Here is an 18707-nt window from a genome sequence, read left to right on the forward strand (position 1 = left end):
TAACCCTCCACCTGTCTCTGCCTCCCTGGCCTTCCCTGTGACTCAGGCTCTCTGCCTCTAAAACTACTTCCCTGAGGCCCCAGGCCATTGGAGGTCTCTGTCCTGGGCTCTCTACTGGCCTGCCTGCATCACCACGATTCCCGAGTGGTGCTGTTTGTATGTGCTTGATCTCTGCACCCGGAGGTGACTCCTCCAAGGGTGGGTCTGACTGTTGTTCCCTGCGAATGAGTGGCCAAGTGCAGACCCTCAGCCAGCATTCCAGGGGAGCTCCCTGAGCAGGAGCCCGCATACTGCATTGTCAACTCCTCAGCTGCAGGGCCGGGAGAAAGGGGAGGCGCTGGGCTGTGAGCACAGAGAGGCCCACCGAGCAAGTGAGAGAGTGAGTGGGGTCAGGGTAAAGGAGAAGACCAGCAGCCGCGGGAATGGCCAATGGGGTGAGGGGAGCAGGGACTCCTGGTTGTTTGGACAGTCTGCTGTTGGTAGCTCCTGGGGCTTGTTGGTTACAGGGTCATCAGACCTAAGGAGTTGGAAATCTAGGTCACGTGTGTGTGTGTGTGTGTGTGTGTGTGTGTGTGTGTGTGTGAGAGAGAGAGAGAGAGAGAGAGAGAGAGAGAGAGAGAGAGAGAGATAAATCTCTTTGTCAACAAATGTAAAACTTCTGAAAATATTCTAAAGGTCAAAGAAAACATGATTTTTTAACCACCTCATTCCCTGCTTTAGAGAAAAGGTGAGGATTTGGGTTAGACCTGTCCAGGTCTCTGCTTTGTTATGAGTGTCCTGGTGGAAGAACCTGACCTTGGCTTAGTTGATAATTGAGCTTATATGCTCTTCCCTGCTTGTTGCTGTGGCTCCTGGAGGACTCCTTGGAATCCCCTGACCCAGCCATGTGGTGACGTCCCCACTGCCTTCTTGGGTTGCTGCACTCTGGGTTGACAGGTACAGTAAGGCTCCTCTCTGGGACTTTTGAGCCTGTAGAAGATCAAAACTTTTTTCAGATATTAATCCATGATCTGGGGAAAGCCATATCAGTCGCTCGGTTTTGGAGATGACCTTGAGGCATTAAAGACTGGTTGGTCTTAAAGGGCGGATAATTGGAACTGACATTAGAAAGCAGAAACTTTGGTCAGCTGCTGGAGGAAAGCGAGCTAAATGTTGTCAGGGGACATCTAATTGCATGGTGGGGTGTTACAGTGTTTCCATTAGAATTAATCCTATTTTCTTATTCCCCTAGGAAATCACATATTGAGGCAAATAACAAAAGTAGTCATCAAAATCTGTGAACACGAGGTATGTGTTTACCGCCGACTTATAGACGTTTCCAGAGCGGGGTGCTGGGATCTGAAGGTGCGGTGGGGTACCGTGGCCACCGTGGGCTTGGTTGAGGGGTCGACTGCGTCCCTCTCTCTTGAAGGAAGTGAAGGAGACAAGAGAGGGGCCATGGTGTGATGAGCACCTTTGCCTCCCTGAGGTCCTGACCACCCCCAGGGTCCTGAGATCTTTTCCTGGTTGTCACTAGAGCTTGCTGTGTCTGGCCCTAGCTGCACAGCCTGTGGCTTGGAGTTGGTGTCCTTTCTGTCCTCCTGAAGATGAGGTTTGGGTGAAAGGTTCTGTAGGGTGGCCGGGGTGTCCTGGAGACACCCGCAGGCTGTGCTGGACCTGTTGGGTCTGTGAGCTGTGAGAGACAACCAGAGTGACAGGGAGCGGCATTATTTAACAAATCCCTTTATAAGAATAGAAACCGAGACCCGTCCTTGTGCGTCTGTCCCTTCCTTCCTAAGAGGACCTGCCTGGGATGGCTGGGGAGCATCCATAAGGCACATGCTGCTGTGCATGTCCACAAAGAGAGAAAATAAGATTTTATAAACTGCCTTTTCACTTGAAGTTCGAGTACTTTCTATTTTCTATTGAACACGTGGGAAGAACTGAATTTTTCATGGCTGCGTAGCATCCATGGACATTTTTTTGTCATTTGAGTGGAACCTACTTGTGACAGCACTTTACCTAAGGTGACGATGCATGCCGTTGCCCCTCCATCTTGGGGTGTCCCATCTGCTTCTGATGGTCACTTTGCACAATGTTTAGATACACAGTGACCAGGTCGGAGGATGTGAACAGGGCAGAGGGATAGGTAGATGCTTCCTGGTTGTCTTCCAGAAGAGCTGTTACACCTCACACAGCAGCTTGGGAGCTGACAGCAGGGAGGTGGTCTTCCCTCACTGTGGTCACCAGTTTTCCTTTGTTGGATGACAGGTGGCTGTATGCGGTGTGCCTCTGGAAGAGCCCAGCAGCTGAGTAGAGTGGAAGGAGATGCCCCCTCCCTTCATTCACTCATGTCTTTGGTCACCTGTTAAGTCAATCAATTTTCAGTAAGTGGCCCCTGGCATGGTGATAGGTGATAAAGAGAAAAATGAGGCTGCTGATGTGGGAGACAGTAGCAGCAGCTCACCATGCAGTGAGGGAGCTTTAGGGCTTTGAAGCCTGGTTGCCTGGGTTTACTTCCTGACCCAGCCACCTTGGTGCTGGGACCCTTGGACAGGTTCCTCAACTTCTCTGGGCCTCATTTTCTCCTGAAAAATGTTGATAAGAAAAATCTCCCCTCATTGGGCATTGTTGACTCGATCCTCAGTGAGCACTCAGAAGGCCACCAGTCCCCAAGTCTTCGACAGCTGTTCACTTGTGTGGATACTGTGTCATCTGGTTCATTTTGTGTTTTTTATTAACCCTTGGGTTGGGAACCAATGGCACCCTTTTCCTCCCAAAGAAGAGGGTAGGATCAGGGAATATGGAGCTAGGAAATGGTGGCAGTGAAGTTTGATCAAGGAGCTTCCTGACTGTATATTCTGAGTCCGGAAGTTACTCGAGAAATGTGCTGTCTTCTGCAGGAAAGGGACAGGAAAGGAGTTGGATTTTTGGGATGTTGTGCACTGGAAATGAAGTAGGGATGGTGTGATTAGAAATGGAAGTGGAGCATGGTGTGTTGGGGGACAGAGCAGCCAGAAGGGCTTGGAGAGCGGCGCTGGTACCAGGGGAGGTGAGTCCAGGGTACACGTGACCTTGAGGTGCTTCAGGCATTTAGATTTCATTGTTAGTTTCTCAAATTGGCATGACTGGTATTTGTGAACTCTTGGTGGAGGGAGCAGCAACCCCTAGGTGTGACAATCCAAAATGCCTCAGATCTTGCCAAGTTCCTGGGGTGGGGGAGGGGTGAGGAACCTGCCTGAAGACCCAGTGCAGGGAAGTCTCTGGAAGCTTTTGAAGCAAGTTCAGATTTCTGTGGCTCTGGATTCCGCGTGTGGAATGCACTGTTGTGAGGTGAGAGTCCGGACTGGATACTTGGGGTGTCCTTTGTCCAGAATGTGATGGTGGTGCCAAGGTTGGATCTATTTCCAAGGTGTTCCCACTGTGGCCCAAATCATTAAAATCATTAAGCAAACAATGTGTGTGAACCTGCAGTCCCAACTCCTCAGGGGTGGGAGGATCCCTTGAGCCCAGGGTTCAGGGACAGCCTGGGCAACACAGCAAGAACCTTGTCTTAAAAACCAAATCCAGCAAACAGGCAAATCACCAAAAAAAAAAAAAAAAAAAAAACTCCCTGGACATTCAAAGAAAAGCATAAACACTTAAAAAAACCCATCATGCATTTATGAAGGCCTCCCAGATGTGAGGCTCCTGGTTGACATATTCTAATGTATTTTTATTTTACAGATGAATGAAATTGAAGTATGTCCAAAATGTTATCTAGCTGCTTGCCAAAAATTAGATAAATGGTTTTGCGAGCCTTGTGTAAGTTGGATTTACTTTCTTTATTTCATTTTCTGAACTCTGTCTTTGATGACTCAGCCTTCTCCAGGGGGCTTAGGAGATGAAACTTTGGATGAAGTTTTAATACGTGTTTTTACTGATAAAATAACCTAGATAGAATAAGCCTCCTAGGCTGTTCATGTGCGAGAACTAGTTAACCTGGGAGAACTGCAGAACCCAGAGTTGAAGGGAATTTGGTACAAATGTGGGATGCAGGCAGGAGGAGCTGTGGGATGTGGGATGTGGGGGGACAGGACATGCATGATGTGGGTCACAGGGTGAATGAATAATGCTGAGAGTTTTGTGAGTATTGAGTGTGTCATCCACAAATCTTCTTGGGCCTGTTTTAAGAAGGTTAGAAATCTTTCATGGATTAATGTTATAGACTCTGCAGTCCATGGTGGTATTTTTTTTCTTTCTTTCCTTTTTTTTTTTAATTAGCAAAGAGCAAAGCTCAGCTTTTTATTGAAAATGTTAAGAGCTGTCAAAAAGACCAAAGCTTATGCTTGTACCCTGGATTCTTGATTTCCATTTTCTTCTCTGGGGCAGAGGGATGGAGGGGAGGGACCTCCTGCTGACACAGCACTTGCTGCTGCAGCGCCCCCACCAGCCCTGATGATGCAAATGCAGCTCTCCAGTGTGGACATTGGCCAGGGCCTTTGCAGACAAACCAGGCCAAAAAGATTCAACATTTACACCACCTTCCTCAACAAGGGTATTGACCTTATCCTCTGTGACAGTCACCTTGTCCTAGTGAAGGATGAGGGCAGAGTAGATGCCAGCTTGGGGACAGAGGCCATGGCAGGCTGCAAGGTGACGTGAGATCTTCACCCCAAGTGGCCTTAATTTCCTTGGAAGGACCAAGTACCTTGGTGGCATCTGGGAAAAAAACTGAAGAGAGAACAAATCATGCTTCTTGCAGGATCTAAAGACACCTTGATTTCTCACTGTGGATCTCAATTTCCAAAATGGTGTTTATTTTTTCCCTCTGGGACGCTGGAGGTCAAAGCCAGGGCCTCGTGCATGTAGGCTGGTATTTTGCAGAGAGAAGTGGTGTGGGGTGGGTAGAGGGGGTGGGGATGGAGGGCTGGAGGGGTATGACCAGGCAAGTGAAGGGAGAATCAAAACGTGCTTATGTCCCTTCGGGCCTTTGGAGATAAACACCTGAATAGCTGGGGCTCAGTGGTAGAGCACTTGCCTATCAAGCGTGAGGCCCTCTGTTCTATCCCCAACACCACATAAAAAAACTAAATAAACAAAATAAAGGTATTATGTCCATTTACAACTAAAAATATTTAAAAAATAAAAAGAATAAACACAGCCTCTGCTGCCTTCTGTGCTGGCACAGGGCACATCAGCCCACATTTGGGGGCGGGGGAGTGGGCGTCAGGGCTCTGTGTGGTGCAGGAAGGCGACCGCCTTGCTCACAGCCGTCCAGGTGACAGCGGAGCCAGAATTCCAGCCTGGTTTGTTGTCCTGGGATTCTTTCCCCTCCCCATTGGAGCCCTCCCTAGTTCTGTGCAGGCACTGTGGCCCCCTCTCTAGGGAACCCCACCGGGGCCTCTGTGGCCACCTTCTCCCCGCCATCTCCTCCTCCCCAGCCAGAAAGTGTGTCTCACTGTCAAATGTGTGCCAACTCTGGGTTCTTTTTTTCTTCTAGAGCAATCCACATCCATTGGTCTGGGCAAAACTGAAGGGGTTTCCATTTTGGCCTGCAAAAGCCCTGAGGGATAAGGACAGGCAGGTCAGCAGGTCAATGCCCATTTCTTTGGACAACACAACAGGTGGGCGCTAAAAACAGGCTTTGAACATGTAGCTTCACCCGAACCTTTGACACTGTCATTGGATCAGAAAAGAGGTGAAGGGTATGGCTATTATTTTTATTATTATTACCATTTTTTAAAAGCTGACTTTTCTTCTTGTTGTTCGCTGGTATGGCTGTGATTTGTTTACTGTCGTGATACCAACCCTTGATCTCGTGGTAGAAAATGTTTTCCTGTGCTGTGTTAAGCCTGATAATGTGTGAGCTTCAGTTTTTTTTTTTTCCAGGTACGTTAGAAAATAATCTTACTTTAGTGGATTTGTTGATCTAACTGGCATCAAAATGGACTCCTGGGCTATTTTACGTGCTGCCATACATTTTTATTTTTCCTGTCATAAATTAAATGTCTGTGCAAATTCCTTTTCAAAATAATGCTTTCAGGGATCAGATGTATTTTCCCAGATTGCTGGTAAATGAATATCTTATCATCCTGCTGGGTAGTTCCCCCCTGTTCACTTTTCTCTGAAAATTACCAGGGGCTGCTGTTTTGACAGGTGTGAGCCTCCCCTCCCAGCATCTCTGCCCTCCCCATTTCCACCACACCCTGGGAAGTGCCTTTCAGCTAATAGCAGTTTCTTTCAGGGCAGAGCCCCTGTGCTCTGAACAGCAAGTAGACAGGGACGAGCAGGTTTATATTGCAGTCCTCTCCTGGCAAGTTCCATTAGTTTTAAATGAGGCACATGCCGGACTGCCCCGCCCCTGCAGTTTGGAGAATGCATAGGGGAGTCTGTTTAAATACACACAGCACAAATTATACCTCACAGGGAATACACAGAAAATGCAGTTTGTATTTTGCAATTTTGCTTGAGCTCTTGCAGATTAAAGAACAGTGTGAATTTCAAAGTAACTCACTTCCTTATTAGGAATCCCAACAGTGCTTTGTCAGGAGACCAGATGAAAATTACTTGATAGGGTACTGGGTTTGATAGGAGGTATCATATTTGGATTTTAATGGCTCTTGTTGGAAATCTGCTGGAAATCCTTTTATTAAATTTTCATTCAAAGAAGAATACATTTGGAGCCTGCTCAGCCTGGGTGCTGGATGCTGGGGATGTGGGAATGAACAGGCAAGTGGACATCATCGCTGGGAAGATGGGTCACACCCAGGAGTCTGTTGGGCTTGCCATCTCCATCAGGAGGTGGTGGTGGGCCTGGTGCAAAGGTTTAGGCAGAGTGGGCAGCAAGAGCAGAGGCTCAGACAGGGAAGGGTGGACCTGGTGTGTGATTAGAACAGGGAGCAGGGAGGAGAGGATGGTGGGAGACCGGGTCCCAATGGTGGGCAGGAGTTGTTGTTTTTATTTGAAGAGCTGGAAGAATCTGTGGAAGCCTGTTGATCCCATGTCCTTATCAGAGCGTGGAAAAGTGAGCGGTCTTGGTGATTTAGGATTCCTATTCTGTAGGCTGGCACAGCATGGGGATGTGCACTGGGATGTAGGTGACAGGGATAGCAGTGCTTGCCCCACATACCAAGTGCACCAGGAGCTAAGTCGATCATCCAGCTCCCTCTTCTGGGACCATCCTGCAGAGACCTCTTGGTCCTTCCCTTGCCAGCCATCCACTGAGAGTGGCTTAGGTTGTGAGAAGGAAGAGTGTGGGTTTTGTTCCCCAGGGGGCAGAGGCTGTACCCATAGCTTGAAGGTTCAGTCTTTGGTTCTAGGTGGGAGCCACCAGGGAGTCCGGCCCTTTGTGTTAGGTGGTGAGACTGCCCTGCCCCTCTGAGCATCTCTAGTACCCTCTACCCCCGCAGTGTGACTGTGTTGCCCTGTTGGTTTTAACTTGGGTGAGGGGGGCCCAGGCAGGGGGTTTGGTAAAGACCGTCAACAGTGCTGCAGTGACAGAAAAACCCTAAAATGTCCAGCTGTTCTCCAAGTGTCAGAAATGACTGGCATCCTGTGTCCTGACAGCCACCTTTCCGCTCATGCCTGCTGGGGAGGTTCTCCCCAGGGAAGTCCCTCTTTCCAGGAATTGTTGCTGCCTCCCCAGAGGCAGGCACAGGGGGGCAGGCTCACAGACAGCTGCTCTGGTAGGACCAGGCAGCACGAGTCCAGGCTCATTGACAGAAAGGCCAATGCACTGTCTCCTTCTCGAGGAGCTCAGAGGTGCACCAGAGGCCAATGCTCTGTCCCTTTGTCAGAGAGTTCAGAGGTGCACCAGAGGCCAACCTACTGTCCCTTGCTTGGGGAGCTCACGTAGGGGTGGAGGAGCCAAAATATAAGCCTGAACACGTCCAAGTGAAGTAGGACAGCGGAGGGAGAATTCAGCGCGCAGCTCCTGTCAGCTTAGTGAGTGCTGGCGTGGGCCTGAGGGCCTCCTGCCCAACTCCAGGCATGTTCCTATCCCATGTGTGCCTTTTGTCTTTTAGAAGAATTTCCTTGTTTTTTTTTTTTTTTTTAAAGTTTTATGATAGACCTGCACATGTACAGCCAAGTTAAAAATTTAGGAACTGGGCTGGGAGTGGTGATACTGGCCTGTCATACCAGCTACTTGGCTAAAGCTGGAGGCTGTCTTGAAACTAAGAGTTCAAGGTTAGCCTAGGTAACATATCAGGATCTGTTTGAAAAAAAAAAAAAAGACTAGATGACAACAACAACAAAAATGAAAAAAGAACTATTTTATTAAATACTTGCAGATTTTTATTCTTTTTTGGGGGAGTTACTGGGGATTGAATTTAGGGGCACTTGACACTGAGCCACATCCCTAGTTCTATTTTGTATTTTATTAGACACAGGGTCTCACTGAGTTGCTTAGACCCTCTCTAAATTGTTGAGGCTGGCTTTGAACTTGTGATCCTCCTGCCTCAGTCTCCCCAGCCCAGCAGGGGTTACAGGTGTGCGCCAAGACAGACAAGCAGGAGAAGGTCAAGCTCAACTTCGACAAGACGTCCTCGCCCAAGATCCTCATGAGCAAGTCCCTTCTGGGCGTCGCTGCCAGGCTTCCCGTCTGATGGCCCAATGTTGTTGCTGTAGGTGACTGTAGTTCACGCTTTCTGTTCACCGATGGCTCCCCGCCCCACCTGAGTGCCAGTGCCCAAAACCCCGCAGCCTCCATGGGAACTGCAGGGTTATGCTTCCCTGCCTGCAAATTTTCAATGAGTGATTAGATGAGATCCATGCTCTGTATGACCTACAAATGAGATTAGTGTTTCCAAAATGCTCACTAGAATTCATTCCTTCATCTGGGTGGAGGTGGCCAGAAATTCTTTTAGAGTTCACTTCTAATGTCACTTCTAATGTCACTGCCTCTTGGACTAATCACAGCAAACTCCCCATAACTCTGTTCTTCTCTAAGGATTTTATTTTAATAAAATAATTGACTTTTCAGTACATTCACATTCAGTGCTCAAATATCAGAGAAACACATACGGTAAAAAGTCCTTGTGGGGCTGGGGTCGTGGCTTGGTATAGAGTGCTTGCCTAGCACATGAGAGGTATTTGTTTCGATCCTCGGTACCACATTCAAAAAATAAAGTTGATATGAAAATGTCATTGCAGGTCTCCCTGGAGTTGTCCTGCTCCTTCAGGGTCACCTGTCTCACAGTTACATTGCTTGTTAGGGATATGTGTGGGACATGTGGAGCATTTGGACAGGGTGCTTATGGTCTCAGTGCCTTGGTTTCCCCTCTGTAACATGAAGATCTTAACGGTGTGCCTGGGGGGTTCTTTGTAAGTAAGAGGAGTTGGGATGCACTTAGGACAGTGCCCCAGACAGCTCATTGTGTGCAAGTGCTGGATGCTGCTTCTCCTGGTGCTGCTGTCCACATGGATCAGGGAACTGATGCCAGCAGGGATGGCCACTGGTTGAGAGGGAGAAAAGTAATGTTGACTTGAAAGAATTCTTTCTTCCTCAAAAGAATTTGGTCATGTGTTAAATATTCTATGGACGTCATTGCCTTCATGAGGAAGTGGTTTTGCTACTTTTCTTGAATTGTGGTATTCTCATTTTTTGTTGCTCTGCCTTTGAGATATGGGCACAGAGAACTTTTGAACCCAGCATGATGGTTCCTGGTTAGCCGGCTGTTGATAATGGTGGAGACGGGGACACCCAGGGCATGTGCCTTATCTCAGGGACTTCACCTGTGGCCACCATGCAAAAATGTGGCCTTGGGGCTTTCAGATCTTGATATTCTTCCAGAGAAATGGAAAATGTGGATTTTTAAGTAAAATCTCCACTTATTAAATGTCAGGCTGAGATGTCTTGGGGTGTTTTCTGGGGTAGCACATGTGAAGTTGGAGCAGCAGCTTTAGACTTGGAGCTGAAGTGCTTACCTTCAGTCGATGCTCCGCTTTCCCACTTGCACCATAAAATGATTTTCACTTCAGATTTTTTTATCATAATAAGCAATGGGAGACTAGAGCCCAGCAATAGAACTTACTAGCATATGACGACTGTAGAACCATTAAAGATAAGAGAGTCCTGAAGGATCAGCCATCTGCTCTTCAGGAGACTGCTAATGACCCTAAAGGTAAAATAATGATGGGGACTTGGTGGCTTTGCACTCAGAGGTGCACCGATTCTGCTGTGTTGTCCCTGGATGGCCGCAGGGAGGCAAAGCATTAGTGCTGGGTGGCTGCAGGGTCTTTGTTATAACAGACTGCAGCTCTGCCATGTACCCTGGGGTCCCCCATACTCGCAGTGCAGCTGTAGGATGTTGTCCCTGGAGCCCATAGCTTGTGTGGACAGTGTCAGAAGGTCTTTCCTTTTGTCCCCATGTTTCTTACCAGAGGTCCTTAGAATCATACTTTAATTACATGCATGGTTCTGTGGAAGTGAAGTTCACAGAACATGCATGGTCTGGATCCCCCGGAACCCTCGGCCTGTGAGTTTTCATAGAGAGCTTGAAAAGGTAGGATTTCAGTTTTGGTGGCTATGCTGTGAGTCCCCGTCACTTTCTGTGGAGCTTTGTTCCACTGTTGGGTGTTGGATCTGCAACTCAACTTTGGTCTATGCAAAGTGAAATGTGTAAGCCCCTGTTTTTAAATGGCTTCCTGTTTGTTTTTGTTTTTTCCCTTAATGCCATGAAGTTCACTGATGTTAATACAGAAGTTGCTACAGTATAATAAAAAATGTTGGTGTGTAAACTGCCACTAGTTCTCTTGGGCCACATGTCAAGAAAATACAGTTTGTACTATTAGAACACATCTAATGTGTTTAATTTAGCTTCTCTCTTCCTTCTGGAGCTGCAAAGGAGAGGGATAAATGGCCTTAGACTTTGTGACAGAATTCCTCATCATTTGGGTTTTTAGGTGAGAGCCAGTAGATTCCCTTTAAACTACAGAGCTTCTTTTCTAAATTATAACTCTCTTGCTCAATATGTGCTCGGGACTTGGCTAATCCTGAGCCCAATAGTGTAGGAAACAGGGATGACACTTAGAATGTTGTTGTTGTTGTTGTTGTTGTTGTTGTTTTGGTGGCACTGGGATCAAATGCAGGGCCTTATCCATGTCAGGCAGGAGTTGCACCCCAGAGCAATCCTTGATCTTGCAATCCTCCTGCCTCAGCCTCCAGGGTAGCTGGTATAATAGGCATGCTCCACCCCCACCCAATCAGAGTCATTTTAATCTTACAAATTGCCCCTGTTTCTATAAGGGGTCAAGTACTAGTTATTTTAGGTCTTAAAGTGTATTTTGCAGCTGTAGACATGAGGTGGGAGAGTTCTAATAAAACTTTGTTGGTGAACACTGGAATTTGAATTTCGTGTGACTTGCATGCTTTATATGAACTTTTAATTCCTTCTTCCCTCCCAGCCACCTGAAAATGTCAAATCCTTGTAGTTTGCAGGCCACATGGAACAGGTGCCATGTGAGATTCCACCCATGGCCCAACTTTGACAACCACTTCTACAGACTGAGAGAGTTAGAGGCAACTCTCATGGGTGCCATCGAGGGCCCTACAGAGCGCAGGGGAGGCACAGATCCTGCTTCCTCCCATGGCAGCCTGCTGCCCTCTGCTGTCCCAGTGACAGGAGCATTTTTTTTAACAGGGAGCAAGAGCTATTAATGGACCCCATGCTACACATGGAGACAAAGCTGTGGCTTATCCAAAATCCTGCTTTAAAGAGAAGACCTGTCATGTCATAAGATAGGAAAACTATATAAGTAGTTTATGACAGTGAGAAAATATGCAAGTCGCAGCACAAAGCCACAAATTGGAATAAGTTATTCTATAAAATTTCTAAGAGACTTTGGAAATCTCCCTTTTGTTTGGAGGATTAGAGATGCAGACATGGGCCCTCCTTCTCCGGGCTGGATTTGCTCTCTGAGAAGCTCTTTGATCAGCGGGCAGCCATTAGCTCATGGGTTCCTGGAATCCCGCAGGCTTGATGGCCAAAGTGGTTCTTATTCTCAGTGTTTTTTCTGGTTCCTCATTTCTGTAGGCCTCCTGGCCAGAATTGATGCCTTCAGCAATATTGGCTTTCAGGATCCCCATGCAAGACATTAAAATGTATTAGGGGAGCACCCTGGGGCCTGCTCTTGCCCCTCTCGGGGCTAATGGTCCTTCGGTGTCATAGCTCCACTGTGGGGTACCAGTCAGGGAGCAGGGAACACAGTTCTATGTCCTCCATCTCATGGTGACATCAATAATTCTTTGTTGTAAGATAATTGTTAATTACAAGAATTAAAGTCACTAATGACCCTACCTCCCATAGTCAGCCCTTCAATGTTATTTTAGGGCCTTTAGGGAGATAGGTTTATAGGTCACACTATTAAACTGAAAACCTGAAATAGTCCCCCAAGGACCAGGCTGCTATGGAGATGCATAGGTCAGACGTGGTGGAGACTGTGGTGAGGAAAGCAGCAAGACACAGCTGTCCTGACCTGTCACACACGTCTGCCTGTGTGCACATTTGGGTAACACTGCCACACATGCTCATTCTTCTGATAACCAGATGCGTTTCTAATGTCTGTGGCTTTTTGTTTGTTTGTTTGTTTGTTTTATCGTAAAGGAGATGCTTATAGCTCACTAATGGATCTTGATTGACCTGTAGCTCTCAAAATATGGAGCGAGCTACTGGGGCCTTGTCTTGCAGCTGGTTCTGGCTAAGGGAGCTAAGCAGGCTTTGTATTGCCAGATTGGTGATATTTCAAGAGCATCCGCAAATGGTATTTCAATTGCAAACTACCTCAATTTTTTCCCACTGTTTCAAATTTTCTAAAAATCTCTCTATCCTGAATCAAACGTATTTGTGAACTGCTTTAGTTTGTGGCTCCCCTGGTTTCCATGTCTGTTGTAATTGGTGTAGGATTTTTGTTGTTGTTATTTTAATTTTGAGCCTCACTTTCTTTCATTATTGAAATGAGATCTTGCTGTGTTGACCAGGCTGGCCTTGGACTTCTGAATACAAGGGATCTTCCTGCCTCAGCCTCCCAAGTAGCCGTGACACAGGTACATGCTACTGCACCAGGCATCTTACCCCTTCAGGTGTGTTTATTTTTTTTAAGAGTTTTTATTTATTTTTTTAAAGAAGGATTCTTTTTTTGAGAGAGAGAGAGAGAGAAAGAGAGAATTTTAATATTTAGTTTTTGGTTCTCGGCGGACACAACATCTTTGTTTGTATGTGGTGCTGAGGATTGAACCAGGGCCGCACTCATGCCAGGTGAGCGCGCTACTGCTTGAGCCACATCCCCAGCCCCCATGTATGTTTCTGTGTTAGTAAATAACCCTTAAAAACAGCACTTTCCCAACACCTCTTAGCCCACCCTAGATCGCTCGGCTCACCTGTCCCGAGGCACCTGAGCTTGAGCAAGGTGCAGCCCTTTGAACATATAAGTTGTTTGCAAGTTTTGTGAGTTCTGCACATTTAGCATGAATCATTGAGTCCTCCAGCCAATCCCACCTGCCCCAGTGTCGGGTGTGTGGGAGAGAACAAGGGGCACATTTTTCTAATTTAATTCTAAGACTCCTATGTTTCATGGAGTCAGAATAGCACTTAGCTCAGGTCAGGGTTTTGTAAATGGAGATAATAGATGATGTGTTTTAGCCCACGCTTATGAATTGTACATCAAAGTGTAAAATCTGATTGAATTATTTGTGACTTCAAAGGCAGTTAGTTCTTCCTTTGGGCAAGATTTATGGCTTTCTAAAAGGATTGGCATCTGTTTCAAAGTTTAATTGAAATGTCTAGAATGATTTAAAGCAGTGTTTCTCAACCCTGGCTCTCTTGATATTTGGGCTGGACAAGTCTGTTGTGGATTCTCTCCTGTGTACTGCACAATGTCCAGCAGATTCCTTTGCCTCTTCCCCTGAGATGCCAGGAGCACCCATATCACAGGATTGCAACAGGCAAAAATGCCTCTGCACATTTATTGCCAGATGTCCCTGGAGGCAAAGTTAGCCCTCCAGTCCCTGTTAAGAACCTTGGATTTAATATATGTCATATGTCAGTCTTTTGGACTTTAGCATTGGTGATATGATTATTTGAAATTCTTCAATATTTTAATTTTAACGTTTAATTTTGTGTCTTTTTCATGAGTACACAATATTCCACCTACTTTGGAAGAGACCCAAGTACTTCCTTCAACTTGACATCTTCGTGTGTCTTCATGCAATATGCTGTGTCCTCCCCTCCCCTCCCCTCCCCTCTCCTCCCCTTCCCTTTCCTGGAACCCAGGGCCTTGTGCATGCCTTACAAGTGCCCTCCCATGTGGCTGCATCCCTGGCCCTATATCTTTGTGTCACTGATGACCCAGCCTTATTTGTAGTAGGGCATCATAAGAAGATTGACTCCACTGATGTTTCTATATGGTTGTCTTTATTGTGTCTTTGTTGCTTGTCATGACCACCATAAGGAGAGGAGAAGTGGAGTCCTCATTCTTTGGTAAACGTAGTAGGTGCTCAGGATGTGTTGGGCTGTGACCTGGGGGTCCAGTAGCCTGGAGGAACTGCTCTCTGACATTCTCACAGCCACAGGGAGCCATAAACTGATGTCACCTTAGATGGGCCAGCAAGGGAGAGCTCTGAGGAGGTGACGTTGGGGGACCAGCGGCCAGTGTGTGGGCAGGTGTAAAGGCTGGAGGTGGAATCTGGCTGCCCCTTCCAGGTGTGGCTGGAGCCCTTTGGGGTCAAGGACTGGATGTAATTGATGCATTATTTTTGGTGCCACTGTGTTGCTCGCATGACTTCCTGAGGTCGGGTGTGGAATTCTGCACTCCTGCTGTCATGGGTGCTCGCAGACCCAGTGGATCCTGGCCCATGAGGGATCTGAGATCCCATCCACAGCATTGCCCAGCTCACACGCCTTCATCCCTGCTGGGAAGGAGGCAAAACTGCCCAGTGTGTCAGGGGCTGGGGGTCTCCAGAGAGGTGGCAGGAGCCACAGCCAGCACCACTGTCCATGGCCACGCCCCACCCACCAGACACACCCCAGGAAGGGTCCTGCACTTCCACATATGTGAGTCAAGCTACACTGAGAGACTCACAGTGTCACCAGGATGCCTACCGGTCATCCCATTTAGGGAAGGAGCTATTCTGGCCTCACATGACTGGCATAGAGGAATGTAGGGAGCAGGCCTCTGCACAGCCTGGCTGCTTGGGTTTGCAGGAGGCAGGGGGCTGTGGGAAAAGAGGCCACCATTCTGAGAATTGTAGGAAACAGTCAATGTTCCCAAGGCAGCAAGTGGGTTCCCTTTTGTTCTAGTCACTCTGAATCCGAACCCCCAAGCTCCACCCTGAGTGCCCTGTTTCACCTGGGCTGCGGGAACAGGCAACCCAGCACGCAGGAGACCCAGGCTCCAAGGACAGACAGCTGGGCTTCAGCTGGGATGCTGGGCTCTGCTGGGCACCCAGGGTGCTGTCGAGACCTGGTGTCTCCCAGCTCCAGAGGCACTGCACGCCCCCAGCCCGGCCTGTCAGTCTAGATGGCCGGCACTCACCTCCCGCAGAGCTGGCCTCAGAATGCCTGCCACCAAGTGCCCTCTGCCCTCCCCACCCACCTGGGGTCTGACAAGCATGTTAAACTGATTCCAAGAGGAGCTCTTGGCCCATACCTCTGCCACTGGCCAGGGAGTCGGCAGATCCGCAGCAGGTTCCAACTGAATCTCGACAAGACCATAGAGAGCTTAAAAGCAGAGTTAGGTATGGCTTCTGGTGGTTTGCTGGTCCTAATATTGTTTCTAATTGTTTGTAAGGATGGCATCCACCTGGACCAGTGAAGATCCAGTCCTGGCTGCTCTGACCTTGAATCACCAGTGGAACTAAAATGTATTTCCACTCATGACAAAGTGTCCTGGACCTTCTAGTTAATTACTTAGTCGATCCTTGGTGAAGACAGCCTTGAGGACTCATGGTGCTGAGTTCTCCTCTGCCCCTGCCTCACCAGTATCTCACATGTGTCCTGAGTGAGTCTATAGGAACCTGTCCCCGCAGGTGGGCCATTCACTTAATCCCTCTTGGGTCCTCCCACACAGCTTTGTAAATCCCCCCATTCCTGTTTAGTGAATGCCTCTGGTACATCCTGCCCTGTGCTCAGCACAGTGCATCCATCATTCTGGGAGATTGTTACTTTTCTCAGTCTCATTTTTCAGATGAAGAATCTGAGGCTTAGAGAGGCACATCACTTGTTCAAGGTCACACAGCCAGTGACACCAGGAGCAGGATTTAAATTGTCACCATTTTGATTCTGGTACCTACTACTTACCACACATGTGGTCCAACTTGTCTTTCTTGGGTCCAGCCATTAGCTACACTAGCACAAACCTGAGATCTAAAAACCATACCACGCCTGGGTGTTCTGTGTTTCCCCTGTGATTTTGACAGTGCCCTGGTGGAGGCAAGAGTGTTTCCTACAGATCTGCCAACCTCCTGGGTCCTGGGCTCCTCATGGCTCTTGTCCTCTTGTAGGTCTCTCTTGGTATGGCCAGGTCATGACAGATGATTCAAGAGGCCGTTGCTCCTGAGGGAAGAAGTCCAAAGAGTGGATTGAGTTTTTTTTCTGATTTTAATTTTTTGGCATAGTATTGTTTACCTGTGGCCTGACCACACTCAGGCATTGCGGGAAGTGCAGCAGGGCTGAGCAGAACTGCTGCTGGGAGAGGCTTCTACCCTGTTTGGAGCACCTGCTGTTTTGTGCCCCTTCCCCAACTCCTTTTTTTTTTTGGCGGGGCTGGGGATTGAACCCCAGTCTTGTGCATGTGAGGCGAGCACTGTACCTACTGAGCCACATCCCCGGCCCCTGCTCTTCCCTTTCGGTGGACATGGGCACATGCAAGTCCATCTTGGCCCCTGTGAGTGGAAGAACAGTGAACAGTCCACTCTGTCCTGGGGCCTGCTGGTTACTCTGTCACCTGAAGAACCCCCACCCTTCCCCCATGGCTGCTTGGCCACAGGCCTGTGTCCCAAAGTAGGCGAGTGCTCTGTTCTTTGCTCACTCTGCCTGCCATCTTGTTGAGTTGGGCATCAAATCCTAAGTTAGAAAAAGCAAAACAGACAAAAACGGGTGCCGCCCGCACAGCATTCCTTAATGAAGGTGCCTATGGCTGGGTGGGCTCGAGGGCCTTGGCTTACTTCTGGAGGCCTGGACAAAGGGTGTGAAGGGCACAGAGGCTTTAGAAGCACACAGGAGGAGGCTGGTGATGAGTCCGAGCCCGAGATCCACCTTCTGCTTTTGTCTCCTAGTTGTCTTTGTGTCCTAGGACAGGTGATTCTCTGAGCCTCTATTTTTTTAATATTTTTTTTAGTTGCAGATGGACACATTACGTTTTATTTTATTTATTTATTTTTATGTGGTGCTGAGGATTGAACCCAGGGCCTTGCATGTGTGAGGTGAGCGCTCTACCACTGAGCTGTGACCCCAGCCCTGAGCCTCTATTTTTTAACCTGCAGGTTGGCTAGTTTGAGTGGCTTGTCCCTTTGTCCCTCTACCCTCTCCCTCTCTTACCAGCGATGCAGATTTAGCTTGCTCCTCTTTAATCATATGTAGGGAGGTCCCAGGTCACCTCTGAAGGCTAAGGCTAGAAGACTCTGCAGACACGGCTCCCACTGGTCACTTGTATCCAGCCGCTGCTTCCATTTTCTCCCATCCCTTGTGCCAGTGTGATGTGATTTGAGTGTGTTTTTCTCACTCCAGCCTATGGCCTGGGAACCATCTGCACTTCCTGGTCCTGATTTTGGTTCGGTGACTGCGCCGCAGGCTGGGTTTTCTCTTTTGAATTTAGGCATCAATAAAATCTCGGAGGACATGTACATGGCCATGGAGCACAGCGACTCAGAGGATTCAGAGATGTCAGAGAGTAGCAACAGTGAGTACCTCAGTGACGATGAGCAGAATTCCAAAAATGAGCCGGAAGATGCGGAGGACAAGGATGGTAGCGCGCTGAACAAGGAGCCACCCGCTGCCAAAAAAAAAAAAAAAAGCCCAAGCCTGCCAATCCCGTGAAATTTCCTGAGGAGCCGAAAAGCAGTCGGTGAGAAGTCAGAGCCCACGGCCGTGAAAGCCAGCCCTGAGTCCGAGAGGGACCCTGCCGAGAGAGCAAAGCCATCCCTGCATCCCGCCAAGGACAAACTGAAGGGCAAACATGAGACGGATTCCCCGATGGTGCACTTGGGCCTGGACTTGGATTCAGAGAGTGAACTTGTCATAGACTTGGGAGATGACCATCCTGGGTGGGAGGGCCGGAAAAATAAGAAGGAACCCAAGGAGCCACTACCCAAGCAGGATGGTAAGTTCTTGTGTCCATCTGTAGGTTCTCACTGGAATGCCCCGGCCCTTGGGTTGGCAGAAGCCACGGGGCCCCCATCACCATTCAGCCAGGAAAGCTTGGACGTGCTTACGTTCCCAGGCTGAGGACAGAACAGGACCAGGGCTTAGGTGTAGGCCCCTGATCTTGGCCTGCTCAGTGCCCACCATGATTGATTGGGAGCCCAGACAAGGAAGCACTTAGAAAACGGTAGTTGATTTTAGTGAAGTCCTCTTTAGCCTAAGCCACTGCTTTTCCAAAAGGCTCACTCATGTCCCTGAAGTGTTTCTTGACATGTCGATCTCTGACCAGGTTCAGGTGCCTATGAGCATTCAGTCAAAGGTCCTCTTTAGTCCAGCTTCCTGTCTGTCCATCATGCTACTCAGGCATTACCAGGTACATTTTCTTACAAG

General features: G+C 48.3%; 1 pseudogene; it reads left to right on the plus strand.

The window, feature by feature from the left end:
• Positions 1-18707, plus strand: part of LOC143390270 (MYND-type zinc finger-containing chromatin reader ZMYND8-like) — an 86286-nt pseudogene that overhangs the window by 45034 nt on the left and 22545 nt on the right.

The sequence above is a fragment of the Callospermophilus lateralis genome, unplaced genomic scaffold, assembly GCF_048772815.1.
Source record: "Callospermophilus lateralis isolate mCalLat2 unplaced genomic scaffold, mCalLat2.hap1 Scaffold_52, whole genome shotgun sequence".
NCBI lineage: Eukaryota > Metazoa > Chordata > Mammalia > Rodentia > Sciuridae > Callospermophilus > Callospermophilus lateralis.